Raw genomic sequence first — 23,578 nt, forward strand, 5'->3', positions numbered from 1 at the left:
TAGTGATATGTATTTAGTTCTTAAATAATTGTATTGCGATATGCCTATTAGGGTAATTTTTTCAATTATTTCAATTTGACATTTTATATTTATTTAAATTTATGATTATGATGATGAAAATGCACGCTTGACGGGCGTGGCGCGTTGCATGCGATCCAAAGCCGCGCGCCTTCGGCACCCTCATACTAAAAGCGTAACACTATACATATATTGTAACATCGCCATACTGTATCAATCCAAATAAATAATTTCTGATTTTCAAAGGAGTCAAAGAGCACGAAGGAATATAATCATTTTGCAGATCGGACGTAGGTATATCAGTAAAGGTGAAATACTGTAAATATATCATACTTACATACTCACAATTATATTATCTAGGAATATAATATTATTTACCTACATTGAAATTGGTTGCTGACCTAGTGAAAATACTGAAATATTTTAACTGTTAATGTAGGAAAGCTAGGCGCTTTCAAGCACCTCGTAAAGTATTAGATGCTTCTGTTATCAGAAAGTGTGTTTTTATAGCACTTAGTGACTTTTTCTTACGTTTCATATGCTTTGTTTCCCATTGTTTGTAAATGGTAAAATCACGTGACCGCGCGGAACATACTGACGCAGGTCCGTCCTCTACAAGTGCTGCCGCGCGACTGAAGAGGGCGTAAGTGCGTTCGCGAGTGATGGCACTTGCGGATTTAGTAGGTATTGAAACATATAAATTATTTTAATGATGTTACCGAGACAAAGTGATCCAAATCATCTAGATTATCTTATTACCTATACATTTATGTAAAAAACAAGTCAAAAAAGTTTGTATTGTAGCTCTGAGATTGATTTATTGTTAAAAAAAGGCGTAACTTTGGAATTTTTTTCTATCGAGCAAAGTTTATCTAATCATGTTTTTGAGATCCAAAACATATCTGCCAGATCCTTAAGTATAAGATATATTTTTTTCACAATTTTAAAACATTGTTTCTTATATTTCCGATGGATTCAAAAAACTGGTTCGCTTAGCTCGTACGGGAAAAGCACGCAAACTGCAGCGGGCGAAATCAACCTCAAAAAAGTAATACCACAGTAAATTGCCAGCAGAAAAATCGAAAGTGCAAGCCTTTCGTCCCACCAAACAACTAACCAGCAAAACCAATAAATTTTGACCTCCATTTCCCTTAATTCTAACGGATTTTGAGGTCACAGATGAAATGGACGGTGATAATAGGTAATTGGAATATGTAGAGTCCAGACATGTTTTTCAAGAAGCCCGGTTATTATAAATTTGAAAAATTACTCCGGTTCACGTAATGATTGCAGTGGAGCGAAGAAATTAACATTTTGTGTGCTTAGGGGTTTATTCTGACGGAACACAGCGGACTGATACCGAGATGTTTTTTCCTCCTATTTTTTCTACTTGTCGACTTTAATGGTTGAATTAAGACTTCGCAAACCAAACTATAATCGCATACTTTTCACTACGGGGCCTATACTGAAACTTTAGTGAACTATAATGAATTTGACCAATCGCGTCTCTCAATAGGGCCAAACCAATGGACTGGATAGAACAGAAGACATCAACGGGCCTCTTCTTATTAGATACTTACCTAATTTTGTTTAATTATTTATTATCTTTGTTCAGGGGTGACTGCTGTTATTTTAATGTTTTAGTTTTTAGGCAAAATATTTGTATTATTGGAAGAAAAAACTCGTAGAAAACCAAAAAGAACGTTGGTAACTATTGATAATCAATTACGTATTGAAGTCATTGAATTGAAGTACTTGATTATATTCGTGGGTGGAACGATTGTAAATTTTTTGTGCAGTTTGCACTATTTGCAGTTGCATAAACCCTCATAATACTATAGGTAATTATGAAATGGCATAACACCAGAATAAGACTTCGAGCGTGTTAAGAAAAGGTCAATACATCGGCAGGTGATGATGAAGTCAAGGTCAAAGACGCCAAGCGAATTGTATGCAATTATAACGAAACCTGTAATTTTCTATCCCATTTAAGCTGGCTACACACTGTTTTGAACTATGGTGTAATTTATGCCAATTTTGAGACGTCAGTTCATCTTTTAAATTAGCAAAATCCTAACCAACTACCTAGGTTATTTATCTAGTAAACATGCAAGAACAAAAATCAGTGTAAGTTAAACGCTTCTAAAAGTGGATAATTTTAAGCTCTAGCTACCAAGGGGAGTAATTTCGTTTCATTGGTTTTTTTGTGTTTTTGTTGATATAGACGGTCAATGAAATCTTGTACGTAAAAAAAGGCGCGAAATTCAAATTTTCTATGGGACGATATCCCTTCGCGCCTACATTTTTCAAATTTGCCGCCTTTTTCTACTGACAAGATCTGCTTGACCAAGTATAGATGATAAATTACTTTTATAAATTACTTATTAACTAATATCGATTTTCTCATTGTCTGAAAAAAAAACTAGAAGTTTGAGTGTTTGCTTGCTGAAAATTGCTCAATCAATAATTTTTAAGAAAAAAAAACCCGACTTCTATGGGGCCCGGTGAAAGATTATGGTAGATGGTGCACTATGTGGATAAGGAGGTAAAACCACCCACTTTTCTAGTAGCATTTCGTTTCTGTAAGGGTCGTACTTCTAGCCTAACCTAACCCACTTCTCTGACAGCAGTTCGGTTCTGTGAGGATCGCAGTTGGAACCTAATCAAACCCACTTTTCTAGTAGCATTTCGTTTCTGTAAGGCTCGCAGTTCTAACCTAACCTAACCCACTTTTGTTCAGTTCTGTGAGGATCGCAGTTCAAACCTAACCTAACCCACTTAATGGCGCATGCGGTGCGGTGTACGGGGGTTTGAGCGGGAGGGGTCTGGCATCATCATACTTTATACCTACATATTATGGTAGGTAATCATAGTGGTTCATTTAGTTTAGGTATCATAGTGGTTTTCCGGGTCAAGGTCCGGGTCTGGGTCCGACTCCGGGCCCCAGTCCAAGTCAAAATCGAAATTCGAAATCACCAAACGTGTACTATGCTTCGTTGAAGAGTTCTGTTCTGATCATCATCAGCAGTTCCACTTCATCAAATGTAAACAGTTTTTAATGTAAATGCTTGATTTCATGATGAAAATACAGAAAATTATATACGTATGCCTTTAAAGATTTGAGGAGTTCCCTCGATTCCTCATGGATCCCATGTTCAGAACTTGAGCTTGACATAAATATGGCTTAAAAACCTAACTTGCTTAACAAACATAACGAAGAGGAAAAATCGCCAAACGCGAGCTATGCGTCGTTAAAGAGTTTCGTTCTGGTCATCATCAGCAGTTCCACTTCCTCAAATATCACTTTTTTGAATGTATCTGCTTGATTTTTTTATAAAAACAACAATCACTATATGTATGCCTTTAATATTTGAGAAGTTCCCTCGATTCCTTATGGATCCCAGCATCAGAACTCAAGCTTGACAGAAATGTGGCTTAAAAACTAAACTTGCTTAACAAACATAACGACGAGGACAAATCGCCAAACGTGAACTATGCGTCGTTGAAGAGTTCTGTTCTGATCATCATCAGCAGTTCCACTTCATCAAATGCGACAGTTTTTTTAATGAAAATGCTTGATTTTCTGATGAAAATCCAATAATCTCTATACGCATGCCCTTAAGATTTGAGGAGTTCCATCGATTCCTCATGGATCCCATCATCAGAACTCGAGCTTGACAAAAATGTGGCTTAAAAACTTAACTTGCTTAACAAACATAACGAAGAGGACAAATCGCCAAACGTGAACTATGCGTCGTTGAAGAGTTCTGTTCTGATCATCATCAGCAGTTCCACTTCATCAAATGCGACAGATTTTTAATGAAAATGCTTGATTTTCTGATGAAAATACAAAAAATTCTATACGCATGCCTTTAAGATTTGAGGAGTTCCCTCGATTCCTCATGGATCCGATCATTAGAACTCGAGCTTGACAAAAATGTGGCTTAAAAACTTAACTTGCTTAACAAACATAACGAAGAGGTCAAATCGCCAAACGTGAACTATACGTCGTTGAAGAGTTCTGTTCTGATCATCATCAGCAGTTCCACTTCATCAAATGCGACGGATTTTTTAATGAAAATGCTTGATTATCTGATGAAAATACAAAAATCTCTATACGCATGCCTTTATGATTTGAGATTTCAGATTAGATTGCTCACGTCGTGGGCTATCAGATTATACCTCATGTATGTTGGCCGATTTTTCGTAGTCTTCGAGTAATGAATTTTTTAACTCTTCGCCATGTACTTTTACGGTTGATGGTACACGTACCTAATGTGTAAAATAGTCTTCAAATTAAAATGCATTTACAAACAATGTGCTGAGGGTTTCACCTTAACTTTTTAAGGTGGATGTCAACGGGTCATGTCGATTAGAGATTAAAAATGATTTAACTTACATTGTCGTAGGTAATTAGGGTTATGTGTTGTACTTAGCGCTAGTGCTGAACGGGTTAAGGTGGATGTCAAGGCAGGTCATGGCGATTAGCGACTAAAATACGAGTCTGACGTGGTTTCCCACAATCCCTTCGTTGTCAAGTTCCAAATAAAGATTTTCACACTATAACCGAACGTTGGAAGCATTTTACCGTTTTCAAACGATTTGAAAACGAATAAATTTTAAGAAAAAAAAAACCGACTTCTATGGGGCCCATCAAATGATATTTCGTACATAAGTTCCGAAAAACTCATTGGTACAAGCCGGGGTTTGAACCCGCGACCTCCGAATTGCAAGTCGCACGCTCTTACCGCTAGGCCACCAGCGCTTCTATAGTAATCTGTAGATACTATTATTTACAATTAAATACACTCGTATTTAATATATAAAATTGAAAAACCAGAACGGGATAAAAAACGAGGGAAGAAGCGAGATGGCGCCTTACAAATTTCTAAAAAAGTTTTTGACACGTTTCTCAAATACGACGCACGTATGATAAGAAAAAACTGTTCTTATCTATTATCTAAGTATGAGAATATAACTAGAGCATAAAAACTATCGCTTTCGATGCGTATTTAATTTACAATAAGAAAAATTAATTTTCATAACATTCTTCATTTTACGACTATCGGCTATTTTCGGAAACTCTCGGTTGGTTTCGTTCCGAACTTCAAATAACCAAAATTATGTTTATTATGTTGGTATGCAGTGATTTCGGCCTTTTTTACTCGAAGTAAAATAAAAAGTGCTGTCAACCTCAACCTTTTACCTTAGTTTATGCCCATACGAGTGACATGCCATATAATGACTGATAATGACTTATCAATATCAATAGTAATTTGTATTTTGTTGTTTTAAATTTCTTTTTGAGTTATGTTATTCAGATTTACTTTCACAGCTTCGGCAAACAAATTCGTCCGGGGACCGGGCTGCCGAGATGGGCCAAAAATACAAAGTTGATAGCAAGTTATAATATAATATAGGTAGATAAAATTTAAGTGCATGTTCAGATATTTTTGAGCGAAACGACCTGGTGAAAATAAGCAAACGTACAGTCAGCAGTCGGCCAAATATCGTAATATAACTCTGTTGCTATAGAAATAAGGATGTGTTCCGATATACTGGCGGAATACTGAGAGACAAAAGTGGCTAAGCTTACATTGGCTCGGACATTTAGAGAGAATGGGAGAGGATCGTGCCGTGACGAGAGCGTACTTGGGACAACGAAATGGGAGACGCCCAATTGGACGTCATAGGTACCTACCGCTGGAACGACGTAGTTGCTCGAGATCTGCTTATCCTCGGCCATGGGGACTGGCGAGAGCTATCGCAAGACCGAGAAATATGGTGTGTTTTGTTTTGTCTTTTCTCGAAGGCCAGGATTCACATAACCGTAGTAAGTAATGTTAGTATTCAGAAAGGGAAATGGGGAGTACGTACGTTTGAAAAAAGGCGATTTATGGGCGGTGGTCGTCCATATTCGTCTTAAGGCGGAAATTAATCTAATGAACGTTTTTGCAATTAGGCTTATAAAAATAAATAATAATTTTATGTTGAAACGAGTTTTAAATAAATAAATAAATAACTACGTAGATGGAAAAGTATAATTTTGCCTTTTATCAAATCACATAATTTTTTCAGATATTTTGCGTATTAAGTTATCCAAATAACGAGTACAAATAAGAAATCCCTATCACCGTTATGAACCCTGGCAGGGTTGACACACTCTTTATTTCATTTACGCGAGCGGAGCTGCGGGCCCGTCTAGTTTAATATAAAAGGGTGAATTACAGTTTTCGCGTTTTATATTACATCTCTCATGACACTTTTTGAACAGTGTCTTTTGAAGGAAATTATAAGGTATTTCTCATACACATTGTTTTTCCACAAGTTTGATAAGCGAAGTAATACATTATTAAATTATTTTTCGTTCTATATAAAACTTTTTTTATTTGACTTCACTTTGAGGTAATTTCATGGAATTTCTACTTTTGTATATTTGCCATTTTTACAGAGATTTGTCTTCCATTGAAAAACCTCTGTCATAGGTTCGATTGGAGAGACTTCCTAACTACCCAAGATAAATTCCAGTTTATTGGAATAGCTTATTCGTTAGATGATGTTCTTAAGGCGATATGATTCGACTCATCAACGAATCTGAGGGGGTGAGGTGCGCGGCAAACCGTGAAGCCCCGCCCGCGCATCCCGCGACCCGCTCGCCGAGCTCGTGAGCGCGCGCCGCGCACGGTAAACATAGCAGACGGGTCACAGTATAATGTTCTTATGATGGCAGTATTTTAACTAGACCGGGAAATGATCACGTTTTAGAGTTTTTATTGTATATGTACGTATGTATTTTTTGCATTACGTATTTCTGATCATTTCATGTAGAATTATTATTTTTATATAGACATGTGTACTTATTATTGATCAGTAAGAACGATTTAATTTCATGGCAGCGTGTTCGAGACGTTGTTACTGATCAGTAGTACTTATTTATAAGCTCTAAAAACCAAAAAAAATAGTTTCAAAGTAAATTTCTGATAATTTTTGTCAGTGCAAGCCTTTTGGTTTCGTCTTGGCAACATTTTACATGAAAATGTTTTTGGTGGGTCTCATTATCACAATTTCCAATACTTTTGTTACCTAACTTAATAAATTATTGTTTACAATACCTATCGACTTTATACCTACTTTAATGATCACACAATCTTAACGAAACAATGTTTTCAAGAAAAGAATTCAATTAAGTGCGAGTCAAACTCGCGCACCGATGGTACCTACATTTTATTAAGTACATTATATAATTTTTTTTTAATTAAGTTGTAACTGACTCATCATCATCATCTCAGCCATAAGACGTCCACTGCTGAACATAGGCCTTCCCCTTGGACCTCCATTCCGGTCGGAAGCGACCCGCATCCAGCGTCTTCCGACGGCCTTAACAAGGTCGTCTGTCCATCTTGTGGGTGGACGTCCTACGCTGCGCTTGCTAGTCCGTGGTCTCCACTCGAGCACTTTTCGACCCCGTCGGCCATCTTCTCTGCGCGCAATGTGGCCTGCCCATATATATATATATATATATATATATATAACATTTTCAAGAAGTCTGGTCGCTTGTGGTGAAAAACAAAATGTATGGAGAACAGAGTGGCCTACTTTCTTAAAAATAGTTTATCTAATACTGATTCTAAAATGGTATCACACATTCTATTTACATTTCTACAAATAAAGATATGGCCTAGATAGTGTTTAAAGTGAAGTATGGGGCTAACTAGTAAAAAAGACATAAAAGTGCGATTATCTCGAAAACCACGAAACTTTTACTAGACCTATAAGTGCATTTTCTGGACCAACCTAAGCTGCCCTGTCGGTGGTTAGAAGGTTGTCCATTAATTACTGGACACCCTGTATAGAGATGTAACTAACCCAAATCGATAGTCACAGCAAGCGATTACGATTGGATGGCACGTAGACTGAGATATCGAATTGTGACGTATAATGAATTTTTATTTGCGATTTAAATAAAGCTAGAATTATATGGTTTTCGCGCAAGGCATTTAATACACCGACCGAGTAGGTCGCACCCATCGTCAAGATCTAAACTAACTGGGGATCTATTTTAAAGTTTATTTATGTTATTTTTGTGTCAAATTTGTTGTCTGTTAGGTGACGATAAATATATCCATATTTACAGTTGATTATCCACCTTTTCCTTATTTTTATTAAAAGAAAAATGAAAAATTCATATTTGATTTACTTAGACGACTACCGATTCATAACGGTGGTGTCCGGCTAGCCCTAAAATTAAAGAAAGACGTAGAACGTAAACGTTCGTAGTGCAATTGTTTTCCTTTGTGATTTCGATGTGCGAGACATTTTACATTGTATTGCTGTTGTGAGTGACAGATGTCAAATAACGCAAATAAATATGCACACAGTATATGTCGGTGACTTTAGTTCGTCTACGGATCTCCTCATTTCTGATTTGATCACGCAGGGAAACTCCGAGCATAGCCCTCTCCATAGCTCGTTGAGCGACTTTGAATTCTCAGATGAGGCCGATAGTGAAAGACCACGTAACTGACTGAATAACACAAAATATTAAAAAAAATTGTCTTATACCCGCCTTATTTTGAACTCCCTGTAATCACACCCCGTATTCCGCACCCTTCACAAATAATCTGATTTAGTAAAGTTTACTAAATGTTTTTTTTTATGATCTTGATCGCGTAATAATGTGTAAAAGCCAATATAGCGTCTTAAAACGTATTAATTTTTTATAATGTGATCTTATTAAGCATTTATACGACTGAATAACAGCGACAAAATTGTACGATAGTTATTTATACATTTTTTTTCGTTTTCAATAAAGAAGAAAGTTTGAGAAAATTTTGTTAATTAACAATTGCCTAAATAACTTTAAGATAAATTTCTACAAGTAGTACATTTGTTGACATATTTTAAATACACCATAACTTTTTTTAAATTTTCAATGAATATTTAATACCTTTAAAATTATATTTAATGTTACGTAATCGATTTTTCACGCCGAAAATGAGGCGTGGAGGACTGTGTTCAGCGTTGAATAAAAAGTATAAATAATGGAGATACAGTCCTGCAAGTATATAATGTTGTATTGGAAATATCCTCCTCTTTAATAATATTAACTAGATTTTGCCCTGTGCGCGGGGCCCGAGGGCCCCGCGGTACGCGTGTTGTTTGCTGTTGGTGCTGTTGTTGACGTGTTGTTGTTGGTAATGTTGTTGTTGCTGTTGTTTGTGCTGTTGTAATTGCGTAGTAGCTTGTTTTCCAAAGGGAAAAAGAAACAAAGTTGTACTTTTGCTAGGACAAACAGATCCGCGTGCGAGCACTTCATTCCTGTAGCTCGGTAGCAGTCCGGTTATGTGAGGCTCGCAGTTCTAACCTAACCTAACCCACTTTTCTGGTAGCAGTCCGTTTCTGTGAGGCTCGCAGTTCTAACCTAACCTAACCCACTTTTCTGGTAGCAGTCCGTTTATGTGGGGTTCGCAGTTCTAACCTAACCTAACCCACTTTTCTGGTAGCAGTCCGTTCCTGTGAGGGTCGCAGTTCTAACCTAATCTAACCCACTTTTCTGGTAGCAGTCCGTTTCTGTGAGGGTCGCATTTCTAACCTAACCTAACCCACTTTTCTGGTAGCAGTCTGTTCCTGTAAGGGTCGCAGTTCTAACCTAACCTAAACCACATTGTTGGTAGCAGTCCATTCCTGGTGTTGTTATTGTTGTGTAGTAGTTTGTTTTCCAAAGGGAGAAATAAATAAAGTTGTACTTTTGATAGAAAGAAAAGATCCGCATGCGAGAACTTCATTCCCGCAGCTCGGCCTTCGGCCTCGCGTGCTTGGGAAATCGTAACTTTTCCTATTGGGTCGTGTTTCAGCTCCAACTTCCTCCTCACGTGTGACGCTTCGGGCCTTCGGCCCTACGCGGAGCTCGGCCTTCGGCCTTCGCGAGCCTTGACGTTTCGCCGTCGGGCCTTCGGCCCTCCGGCTCAGCTTATCAAGAAAGTTGACTTTGTAGAACGTTTGGAGGAACTGCATTCACGCAGCTCGGCCTTCGGCCTCGCGTTTTGGGGGTCGGGGTGGAGGCTCCGGGCCTTCGGCCATCCACTGGGGTCGGCCTTTGGCCTCCCGGCCTGAAGGTCGCCCTTCGGGCTCGCTTAACACACTTTTTGTATAGGATTTTGCTTTGTTCGTCATTCCCGCAGCTCGGCCTTCGGCCTCGCCCAAAATTACTGGGGGTGGAGCATGCTTGGACATTCGAGATAAAGCTGCGGGCCTGACGGCCCTCCACGGGGTCGGCCTTCGGCCTCCCAGCCTGAAGCTCGCCCTTCGGGCTCGCCTAACCTACTTGGAAATTTGAATTTGGCCCGTGTCCGCCGCCATTTTGGATTTATCCAAATTTTTTTTTTCACATGGTAATCTTAGGCCCCCAAGCTCGCCGCATGTCAAATCTCAGCGCGCTCGGACCAACTTGAAAAAAATTAAAAAAAAAAAGTCGGCCTATTTGAAAATTTAGAAATGCAGTTTGTTTTGTCTTGGGGCCCTCTATGACATTTGGTCGAGCACCCCCCACCCATCTCGCACCGTTTAAAAGTTGCCATACAAAATTAAAATGACCATTATTTCCGCCATCTTGGATTTTTCCAAAAAAAATTTTTTTCTTACGAATCTAGAGGCCTTCATCTTCCGCCATGCCAAATCTCAGCGCGCTCGGACCAACTTCAAAAAAATAAAAATAAAAGTCGGCCATTTTGAAAATTTTTAAATGCAGTTTGTTTTGTCTTGGGGCCCTCTATGACATTTGGTCGAGCACCCCCCACCCATCTCGCACCGTAATATGAATACTTTTTGAGATATTGGGGAAATTAAAGATCTCTACTTTTTCCCCCTTTTTTTGCTTATAACTTTTGATAATTTGTGTGTGCTACTACACGCTTCGAATACATTTTTCTAGGCATTATGACGAATCTAATGAGGTATCACACGTATTTTTAGGAGTATTATCTCTATTTTTCACCGTGTTCAGTTTCTCGAACAAGACTAATGCGCTAAGACTAATCTCGCGCAAGATGAACTGCCTGTTGTAGGCACCTTGAACTCTCAATTATATTTAATTCATGTCGACCGTGGTCAAATATTAAAATTAGTGATATGTATTTAGTTCTTAAATAATTGTATTGCGATATGCCTATTAGGGTAATTTTTTCAATTATTTCAATTTGACATTTTATATTTATTTAAATTTATGATTATGATGATGAATTTGCACGCTTGACGGGCGTGGCGCGTTGCATGCGATCCAAAGCCGGGCGCCTTCGGCACCCTCATACTAAAAGCTAACACTATACATATATTGTAACATCCCCATACTGTATCAATCCAAATAAATAATTTCTGATTTTCAAAGGAGTCAAAGAGCACGAAGGAATATAATCATTTTGCAGATCGGATGTAGGTATATCAGTAAAGGTGAAATACTGTAAATATGTCATACTTACATACTCACAATTATATTATCTAGGAATATATAGTACATTATTGTCGAGGCTCGGAAGTAGCTACTTGCAGCAAGTAGCCTTCCAGCCGAGTCATATATAGTGCTTTTCTCAAAAATGGTGCAAAAAATATAAATATAATAGAATTATTTCACAGGAGCAACGTTCTCACGTATATATTTTCACAGAGAAAAAAAAATAGAAAAAAGTAGAATCAATTGAAATATGTAATTAGCTTTGCCTTTTAATTAAAAAATAAAAGTGTATTTTTCTGCCGAAAATACGCCAACCTATTTGAGACAGCTAAATAGTCGCGGAACCAACATTATAATTATAAGTACTAATCATCTGTTTGGCTGTTTAATGGGCCTGTGCCTTCATTTGATATGGCCATTTTAACTTTTAAAAAGTTTGGAACACGACAAATAATGGAATTTGTAGCAAACATTGCAGTCCCAAAATCGAGACTGCAATGTTTTTAACTTTTTAATTTTCGACTCCGCGCTTCGCGACCAATTTTTTAAACGGCAAAGTCGACTTTGCCGTCCATTTTTGAGAAAATATTATTTACCTACATTGAAATTGGTTGCTGACCTAGTGAAAATACTGAAATATTTTAACTGTTGATGTAGGAAAGCTAGGCGCTTTCAAGCACCTCGCAAAGTATTAGATGCTTCTGTTAGCAGAAAGTGTGTTTTTATAGCATTTAGTGACTTTTTCTTACGTTTCATATGCTTTGTTTCCCATTGTTTGTAAATGGTAAAATCACGTGACCGCGCGGAACACACTGACGCAGGTCCGTCCTCTACAAGCGCTGCCGCGCGACTGAAGAGGGCGTAAGTGCGTTCGCGAGTGATGGCACTTGCGGATTTAGTAGGTATTGAAACATATAAATTATTTTAATGATGTTACCGAGACAAAGTGATCCAAATCATCTAGATTATCTTATTACCTACACATTTATGTAAAAAACAAGTCAAAAAAGTTTGTATTGTAGCTCTGGGATTGATTTATTGTTAAAAAAAGGCGTAACTTTGGAATTTTTTTCTATCGAGCAAAGTTTATCTAATCATGTTTTTGAGATCCAAAACATATCTGCCAGATCCTTAAGTATAAGATATATTTTTTTTCACAATTTTAAAACATTGTTTCTTATATTTCCGATGGATTCAGAAAACTGGTTCGCTTGGCTCCTACGGGAAAAGCACGCCTTAACAAATATAGCTAGGCTAGCTGCTAGACAAACCGTACTCTGAAGGCATTTTCTTCTATGTACATAATTCGTCCTCTAAATAGTTAAGGGTGGGTAGATTAGATATTTTTTACAGAGGATGTGTAACTTCGGATCATTAAAATGTATGAATATTAATTAAAGCATTTTATTACTTCCCTAAAGGGGTTGAAAGTTTGTATATTACAACAATTTAGATAAATATAATAAGTTAGTAAATTGTAATTTTGAATGATAAACTATTTATAGGTAAATTAAAAATAACAAACTAATTTAGGGGCAACATGTTTATTCTTCAAATAATGCAGAGCTCCAATAAAGATTTAAGGACACTAAGGAGTTCAACCCCTACGCAGTGAAAATGGGGTTAATAATATTTTTTAATGACTTCTACGCGGATGAAATCGCGGGCGGAGGCTAGTCGTATACTTATATGTTGTCATCCATGCCTCCCTCTTAAGGGGCCTCCCTCTTAATTTTGACAGTTCCGAACAACTGACAGGCCGATACCGTCCGGCGGACTGTTAATCAGTGGGCTCCTTTAACTACACAATAGAAAAATCTAATTTTATATATAAATAAATTGGTAATAATAAATATTATAGGACATATTTAATTTTACTCAGATCGACCTAGTGCAATTTCAATTCAAATCAATTCAATTCAATTATTTATTTAATTCGAATCCAAAGATCCATAATATTGTTAGTACAACAAATCTTAAAATTAACCTTAAAATTAATTAAGGTAGGCAATACCTAATGCAATAAAATTTTACTTTTGGCAACATCTCCATTCATAACACAATATTTATTACTCAATTAATTATTAAATAAATATAATTTTACATATAAAGAAATGCAGAAAGAAGACTAATAGCAGAGTAATGGGTATTAGCAGTGTTGGCTCCCGGCCCGGCAGGTCGGGTCGGGACGGGAGGCGAATTATAATTTATTTGGAGAAGTGGCAAAGAGCCCCGCGCCCCGCGCCCCGCGCCGCGCGCCTCGGCCTACCCTTTGCTTTCGCCCTTCGTTACTGGCACACGCGCCAGGCGTTGTAACTCGGAAAGTGTTCTTAATTTCTGTGCATAGGTATAAAAAACTGTACTTCTTATTTTCAAATAATTATTTATTATAGCTTTTGTAGACAAGATCGGCCGCCGATCTACTTGACTTGATCTACTTGATTGGTAGGAAATGGAAATGGATCATTGCTATTTATTTTTGTTTAAAAACTACATATATGTTGATTATAAGGATATTTTTAACCACACCAGATATTTCTCTAGAGTGGCAAAGTCAAGAGATGTAAATTTTGAGTTATTTCCTCACGTTGGCTGGTAGGATGGACTTTTAGGTGATGATTTTTAGTGATAAATAATCATTTGGATTCGACTTGTCATGTTTTAAGGGGCCCACTGATTAACAGTCCGCCGGACGGTATCGGCCTGTCAGTTGTTCGGAACACAGGCCGATACCGTCCGGCGGACTGTTAATCAGTGGGCCCCTTTACAGCTAGTATTGTCGTCGTGTTAATGTGGTGAAAAATGTTGTGTTTCACTCGGTAGCAAAGTTTGTTTAACCCTCGTGCTTTCAAACCCTCGCTACGATCAAGATCCCACTTTTTGAACCACTCCCTACGCTCGTGGCTCGATTTTAGAATATTTTGCCTGCTCGGGTATAACGCACGCAATATTAGCACTATGGGTAAAATCAACAACGACATTCCTATACATTATTTAATAGTTGACATATATAGGGTAAACCACCAACAAATGAACGCTTAGGCGACTACCCCATCAACATTAGATTTAATTTATTTTAGAATGCTTTTCCAGGAAGATTTTTTTATATGATTCAGCATATAATCGAGTTTAGATTAAACTACACTCCGAACCCTCTAATAATTATTCAGTATTTTTATAGACATGAATAAGTGACAGAACATGCCAATTTTTCACAGAGATGTAAAATGGGCCGTAAACTGTAAAAATTATGATCCTGTAGATAAATAAATGATAGCTTGCAGTATAAATATTTAAAAAATAAAAATGGTCATATAGTCCCTGTTGGAAAGATAGATTTTCATAGAACCTCGCCCCATTGGTAAGAAATTTAAAAATGTTGTAAAATTTAAACAGAACTATTTACAGTTCTGAAAAAGTCTCGCGTATTTATTTGCGTGGGATAATTGTAATTATAATATACGTAAGTGTATTATAGATAGTTATGGTAATTTCGAACGTATTAAATGATAAGTGACGCTATGACGTTACCTCTACACTTATTTTACTCGATCGAAAATATTTTATGACCATCTTGAATGTTCAGGTATTTTTGACTTTTTAATTCGCCCAGATACTTAATATCTGAAGGCGACTATACATTTGTACAGCGTCAGCTAACATAAAAATGTCGTAATCAAAACGAATAAAAAAATCTAAAAATTAACAGTTAACTAATTAAGCTGCAACGCTTGAGGAGTCAACTTTATACTTTCTGTTTTTTCTCTAGGTAGGTAGCGTTCAAAGGAGCTGGCGGGGAGAGCGGGGGCGGGGGCCGGAATTAAGAGGGAGCAGGGGGACCCGCCCTGGATACTGAGAGGAGTTTTAACCAATTAATTTTGTTCCTCAACGCAAACTCCGCTATATAATAAGGTATAAGTAGGCATTAGCCGCCGCGCCGATAGCTGCCCGGCCGGGCCTTCGTCTCATAGCCTTTTATAACGATGTTTTAATTCTTGTTAAGCTCTCCGTTTCTCCACTTTTAATATTTAATGGCATTTTCATGGCGCATATTTTATAGCGTACTTAGGGATTCCCGGCGTTATTGACGTTGTTTCAGCGACTGCGAGCCCCCGCATAATCCCGATTTGTTATTTAATTGCACGCCGACGCAAGTTATCTGCGCACTGCACTCAAACGTCACGGGATTCGGTCGACAGTGTATAGGTATTGCGTTGTTTTATATTCTAAGGTATAACTATGATCTTTTTAGGGTTCCGTACCCAAAGGGTAAAAAAAACGGGATCCTATTACTAAGACTCCACTGTCCGTCTGTCCGCCTGTCTGTCACCAGGCTGTATCTCATGATCCGTGATAGCTAGACAGTTAAAAATGTTCACAGATGTTGTATTTCTAATGTTGCCGCTATAACAACAAATACTAAAAACAAAATAAAATAACTATTTAAGTGGGGCTCCCATACAACAAACGTGATTTTTTGCGTTTTATTTGCGTAATGCAACGGAACCCTTCGTGCGCGTATCCGACTCGCACTTGGACGGTTTTTTTAATATGCATAAGTAATAAGTATCGTACATTTAAACACCAAATAAAAAAATTACTGTTTATTTTTCGAATACTAAGCTACGTAATTACAGTTTATTCTAATTCACTATTTTTTAATGATGAATTTTTAGTATTAGGTATGTTTTTAGGTTTAATCTGAGTAAGTATCAGGATTCCAAGTCCTTTAGACACAAGGCATACTTATATTATCTACCTAATTAAAATCAATTAAGCACTATAAGCAATAATTAATTAATTTTAATTACATACATACTTTACTTTGTATACTTAAACCTTTGAAAATCTATAATTACCTAAGTAATGCTTTTACTATTTAATTTCTAGCAGAATTAAGGATTACTTATGAATTACGTAGTATCGTGATATGACATTAGTCGTTAAAATAAAATAATATAGAAAGGACGGTACAAAATATTTATATGTAATATATGTATGACTGTATGTAAGTAACTCTCTAGATTTTTAGTTTAAAACAGTACATACCCAATTCGTTTTTATAATTCTTAGGTAGTAGTGTAGGGGTAACTAATTTTATTTTTGGCAACATTCCCATCAATTGAGTACCATGAGATATAACCACCCCATTCCCATATCTCGTAAGTAGGTCAGAATAATGATCGACAGTATGTTACGTGCAGGGCTGCACTTGCGGCGCGCGCCGACAACAGATCCTGCGCAGACGCTTCGCAATCAGCGGCACACCTGCCTGCTGCAACACATCTCTTTGTCTAACCCACCATATGTCGCTGACGCCAGCGCTCGTGCCCCTAACCCGCACGCATATACATAAGATATAAATAAATCGCAGTAAAAAACACCTTCCCCTTTACCAATCCGTGACTAAACACCCGAAAACTTCCATCTCCTGAACGAAGATTTAAAAATAAGATTCTTTACAAAAACACTAGTGATCGCGCCTCGCGCTCACTCCAACATGACGCTCTTAAAAACAGTTCTTAACAACGGTATTGTGTTGTTAAAAAACAGGAACGCGCTCGAAAAAACAAACCGCAGAGTTCGGTTAAAAAACGAAATACAGCACGCGAGCGAGACACCCTTTCCCTTTTACGCGACGCGCGCTACGTTTTTTCTTTATCTAAGTGGGGGTTGAGTTTTTTACCGCGGTGCTTCGTATAAATTAATAACTGAACGTGCTCATAATCTGCTGCTTGGAACACTTTCGGCTTTGTTATTTTTTATAAGTTATCATTCATTTGTTTTTGTCCGCAGCGGAAGGAAGCGGGTCTATTGATTACGCCGCGTGACAGGTGTCGCTTTGTTTCTGCATTACCTTCGGGCGGCGGCGGCGGCGGCGGCGGCGGCGGCGGCGGCGGCGGCGCTCGCGCAGAAAGAATAGTTTGCCAACGTAATCATAGACATTGCACGAGTCACAATTATGATAATCACAGGGCAATGGTTTGTTTCAAATCATATGTGTGTAAGCAAATTTTGAATAAGCTTCAATTACAGAAGTTACCATCGTGAACATATTCATGCCCATGACACAATGTTTTTTTAGTAAGTAGGTAGTCCTTAATACTCGTACAAATGGCATATACAAGGACAATCTGGACTGATAACGTTCCATTCATCAAATTGTAAGATTTCTTATAATATATTATTTATAATTTTTATTAATGTATATATAAACAATTTATTTAGAGGATAACCGAAGTACCAACAACTCACAAGTTTCTTCCTATGGTCATGGATCAATTAAAAGATACAATGAGAACGAATGAAAGAAAAAAAACCGGCCAAGTGCGAGTCGGACTCGAGTTCCAAGGGTTCCGTACATTAAGTCCAACTCACGCTTGACTGCACATTTCTAATAGGTTTTCCTGTCATCTATAGGTAAAGAAGTACTTTGTGTATTTTTTTTTTAATTACTGACCCAGTAGTTTCGGAGATAAAGGGGCAATAGTCATTTTTTGGCTATTTTCTCAAATAACTCCTAACCTATTTATTTTAAAATTATATATATTTGAAATTCACAAAATGAGCTCTTTCATTTGATATATAATACGATACAGTTTGAAAAACTTTATTTTTTAATTTTCTCATTTGCTTCCATAGTTTTTTGCCATAAAAGTGGTCCCCATGTTTAAAATTCATTTGTTTACGTTACTTACATGTCCGGCTTTGGGTCACTAATTTAGGTACATAAGTGTACCAAATTTCAACTTAATTGGTCCAGTAGTTTCCGAGAAAATATATAAGACTGTGACAGACGGACAGACAGACAGACAGACAGACGCACTACGAGTGATAAGGGTTCCGTTTTTTCCTTTTGAGGTACGGAACCCTAAAAACAAACCATGTTCCTTATCATGGACCCTTAGAAAGGTACAAATCTATAACATAATGCTTGAAATGCCCTATATGCATCCGTATCAATAGTATTTCAGGGAATAAGCGCATAAAATTGGTAAATTAAATACCAATGACAGTTATTTTTAGGGTTCCGTAGCCAAAATGTTAAAAACGGAACCCTTATAGTTTCGTCATGTTCGTCTGTCCGTGCATTTATCTGTCTGTTCGTATGTCACCACCATTTTAACCGCTCCGAAATAATCGCTAAAAAACTCTAAAATATTGTGCGCCCCTCCCCCTAACTTTTGAATCGGGGGTAGAAAAAAACGTAACACAAAATACTTTAGGTACGTGAAAATAATTATTTTTAATTTGATCGGTGGAGCCATTAATTAATGGTATCCAAAAATCTTATCGTCTTATTAAAACAACGTAAGTGCCGTGAAGACACACCCTTTGCTTATACCTGCATGGCTTTTTGTATTGTATAAATATAAAGGTACGAAACTATTCATTATGCATTGTCCGACACGCACTAGGCCAGTTTTCACACCTATGAAAATTACAGTTTGGCTCAGTTGACTTGAAACTTATTGTACTTACGCAACGTATTGTATGTACGCACATAGGTACATAGGCTGCACTAATTAAAATTGAAAAATGTTTAACGAAAATAAAAACAAGTATTTTTATTGAGTTGCCTTCAGTACAAAAAGCTAGTGTGCCGGCCGGAAGGCGCACCAGGAAATGAATGTATTCGGCTAAAACGAGAAGCTGGTTTTTGCCCACATTCTACAGTAACATTTGCCGACGCTAAACCACTGGTGGTAAGCTATCATCATTTCTCCATTACTGGGTATTCTTAATTTTTAAGTATTTTAGATGACTGCAATTTACAAAATCTACGTCTATTTGTTGTTTACTTATTTACATTGATAGCTATGAGCGTATTCGGTAGGTAGCTATAAAACTCATTCGCTTTATAAATACGCGTGTTAACGATGCTTTTACTGTCTTATCTACTATTATGATTACGGACTTCAAATACGAGTCTTAGTCATTAAGATCGTTATTTGCAAAATCTTTTCGAGTGTGAAATTATTCGAGCGATCTTGAAGCGTAGGTGGAAATAAAAAATCCCTTGTTTAGTACAATAAAAATGACACAAAAGTTTCTTAGAATAGAGAAGGTAAATAGCGCAAAGGCTTCGATACAGAGTTATCAATGGATGTCGAATCCCAGACAAGCAAATACTGAGTGAATACGTTATATGTATTATAGCCAGTTCTAAACGGACGTAAGAGCAGTTCAACTGTATTGAACATAAGCTGTTTAGTAACTGCGTGGTTTTATTGTGAGTCCAGACGGCGGTGCACGTGTGGCCTCGTCGGCCAAAAGGTTAACTTTTGTCGTTGGGAATCAAATGCATTGCTCCATTTGATTTCTTGCAAATCATTGTCTTGCGATTCTGTAGGAAGATGCAAAAATTTGCCTAGCAAATGGGATTTGTTTTATTATTATGTAAAATGCTATGTGTATTTTTTGTAGGTAGATACATATTCATTAATCTAAACAACTACCTCTAGATCAAAAACCTTTATAGGTAGGTGTCTTTCCTGTGGACATCATCGTTTTAATGGAGGTTAAAGCCTAATTTTCTCACCGACCCCGTATAGGCATGTTTAAACCTTAAACCTTCTACGTTTTTAAAGCTGTAGTTACCTATGATCAAAGCCTCAGTAAAATTTATCCAAATCGTTAATTTTTATACTGTTCACAGAAATAAAGCCGGTTTTTCGGAACGTTTTTGACCCAACTATACCTTTATATTAATTAAGGCATTATGATATGAGTGCCATCGTGATGCACACACTAATCGCTGCAACGGTGAACACCTCTCCCGGCCGCGCAGAAGCCATTATTTAATGGAGTCCCTCGAGTGTTATCGCGTTGCGATTCCCCGCCACTCCAGCACTAACGCAATAAAAACTACTCCGCCCGCGCTTCGTCACGCAGAAGCCTTTATTTTGATAGTGAATTCGGTTACCCGCCACCCATTGTCCCCGCGACGTTTGATTATTGATTTTACGCCAAATATTCTTTTTTCGAAAATCCCCATTCAGCAAAATTATGATTTCCTTTAACATTTGATGTATTTAATTCTCGACAAAAGGATGATGCACAATGTCATTAATAACCCGTATGGAACTTGTCGCGATTTATATAGACACCATGTATTATTATTTACGGATAAATCCTCTAAGTAAACACTTATGTGGCTCTGAAGTTTCGCAAGTCACGGTTACTTTAGGCCAAGATTCTTAAATAATACCTACCTTTTCCCCCTCAATTACGCGTCAGAAGCAATTTATGCAACTCGTCACTAACATGACGGTGACGGCTTTGGAAGATCAACGACGTACCTGACGCCTTAAGTGACACAATAATATTTTAGTTTATTGCGATAAGCATACACTGTATCGGTATTGATCTCAGATATACATAGGGTATATTTATTCCCTGAAACATTGCGGCATCAGCAGACACGACATCAGTCGGCAGCTCTAATCTCTGCACAACAGAAGTAAGAAAGGAGTTTCGCGCAAAGTTGTTTACTACAGTACGTTTAATCCTTTAATCCTCCAAGTATCGCTACCGTTCAGCCTCACGGCGTTTTAGCCCATAACAATGCTTAATTGTCACTGAAATAGTATACTTATCCCCTTTATCTTGTGTTTGGACTCGCCGCTACTAAAAGAAACCTCACAAAGGAGTTTGTTTGTGTCCGTTTTGCATCAATTGTTTGTGGAGGCACCATCAGACGCGCTACCGTGCGGTGTTTATGTTTAATCCGTTTCTAATGTCCTTTCTCCCATGTTTACATAAAACGGACAAAGCATCCGTCCGCACTTATACAAGTAAAGTTTGCGCTGTCGGAAGGCCTTCAATTAACACAAATGTATTCTGATCAAAATATCTTTGGAGAACTGTTAAGCCGACAAGACCAACAGTGACCAACACTAATGTGAACTATAGAGAACGAAAGAAAAGCAACCTCAAGTAAACAAATTGATTCGAGGAACATCATTTTATTTTGATGGTAAAAAAGAAAAGGAAAAATAATGATAGATACCATTCGTGATGTTGTTTGTTTTGAAGAAGGTTAATATAATTAAAAAAAGACTTAGGAATATCGTCTGATGAAACTCAATCTTCGCGAAATCAGATCTCAGTCTGCCCACTCCCGGATCGAGCAGAAAGCCAAAGTTTTTTCGTTTTAAATAAAAAGTATAGGTAAGTGGGGGCAGCCCAGCAGCTGCTTATAAAACCTTTAAAAATATTTTGCCTTTTAGGAAAACAAAAAACACTTTAACGATGTAAGTAGGTACTTACCTAATAAAGGAGAGAATCTTTTAAATCAATAATACATATATTTTATCCACTTGCCCGTCTTAGCCTTATTTAAAAAAACCGTTACCAACCTACCTACATACCATGGTCTAATAAAACATGGTCTTCTATTCCCAGAGTGACACGGGCCTACGTCACAATAACATTGCCACTTTATTTCAACATAACATGTTACATGGGTACATTATACCTATGGTTAATAATTTAAAATATTTCTTTATAATTTTATAATTTTCATTTATATGAATTTTATCTTAAATTTTACAATAACACGTCATTTTTAATTATTCGTTAGCAATATCTTCCGATTCACGAAAGAAATTTCAGACGTTCGGGTAATTCTGTTTACGTTACTGGCAACACAGGATAGCGCTGTCACATTTGACAATTCGGATCTAGATAACTTCATGCCCTGACCGTCGTCCTTGTCGAACGCGTGTTAATTGTTATTTCCTTCTCGCTCAGTGTCAGCAGTCGCAGTGTTTTCCAAACTTTTCACGTCGTAAGCTTGGTAATTAATGTGTAACTGTGAATTAGTTTTTCAAACGTTTGTCTTGTATAGATAAATAAAGTTTAATTTAATACATTAGATTTGTTTTACTTTACTATGTTTCTACATGAATAACTTAAAATTAATGCCGTTAAAATAATTTTCACCGTTGGTTAAAATTCTCCCACATTTTAAAGTTTGAGAACCTGTAAACAGCATGATGACGTAGGCCCGTGTCAGTTAGGTCATACGCGAATCTCGGAATAGAGTACCAGGCGGAGTATATTATTATACCCTTCGAGCAACACCGGCTTCCGACACATCGGAAGGGAGGGGCCCAAGCGATATCTCACCGTACAAATCTTTCTGCCATTTTTCGCGGGGGGAAAGGTGCACACAGTCGCACTTCTCACACACTTCCATACAAAATCCAATCTGTAATGACGACACAAATACATAGAAAATGACACACGTCAAAGACAAATCTTGCAAACCTCGATCTCTTTTTGTGTACGGACGAGTGACAAGTGTCACAACACGCACACTAACACATTTTCGTTGAAGTATGTTATTGTATTCTGAGAGATGAGAAGTCGGATTTGTCGCTCGACCGATCCGCAATTTGTACTGAGCGAGCAAAATCGATAAATCCAACAATTACATGAGACTAAAATATAATAATTGTGTTTGAATGTAATTAAACGTATGATATGTAAAAAAAAATATTACAAGTGAAATGTAACACTTTCTTTTTGTAAATTTGATGTCCCCGACCTCTTTTTATAACAAAAAACCGAGCAAACAGGCATTTTTGTGCAGCAGTGTTCACGCGCGCGTCTGGACTCGGTCTAGTGAAAAATCCAAGTGCAACTAGTTTTATTACCCGCGCTAGATTAGATTGACGCGCTAATCTTGTACCTCGGCAGAGGGGAAATAGTGCGAATGCCGCCTCCCTTCCGTGTTGCTCGAAGATTATACCATGCTACATACGTAATATGTATAAAATTTTACGTACCTAAATATTTTTCGATAGCCGGTAAGATGATGATTGCTTCGATTTCGTAATAGGTCATTTAAATAATCTCTCTGTGTTAAGAGCTCCGTAATCCATAATGTTTCACTGATAGCAAGTTAGCTTAATAAATATCAGTTGCAGCAGTATTTAGAATTTAGATACAGCTAGTGTAAAAGAACCGAGTGTATATTTTAGAAATAATATGCTTCGTAATAAGCTCGCACACGTTGCGTAAACCGAGAGATAAAAAGCATTTTTTTTGCGCGTTTTAAAGAGTTTTTGTGCGCGTTAACAGACGCTTTATAACGGGTGTGCAACT

At 37.4% G+C, this 23,578-nt stretch overlaps 1 protein-coding gene across 1 annotated transcript in view; it reads left to right on the forward strand.

Annotated features, from left to right (window-relative positions):
• Positions 1–19,713, forward strand: part of LOC134806799 (neurogenic protein mastermind-like) — a 200,316-nt gene extending 180,603 nt beyond the window's left edge. Inside the window, exon 10 of the transcript XR_010146557.1 lies at positions 19,703–19,713. The gene's annotated coding sequence lies outside the window, so the exon portion shown is untranslated. The remainder of the gene's footprint in view (positions 1–19,702) is intronic.
• The last annotated feature ends 3,865 nt before the right edge of the window (positions 19,714–23,578 follow it).

The sequence above is a fragment of the Cydia splendana genome, chromosome 3 (genome assembly GCF_910591565.1).
Source record: "Cydia splendana chromosome 3, ilCydSple1.2, whole genome shotgun sequence".
Lineage (NCBI taxonomy): Eukaryota > Metazoa > Arthropoda > Insecta > Lepidoptera > Tortricidae > Cydia > Cydia splendana.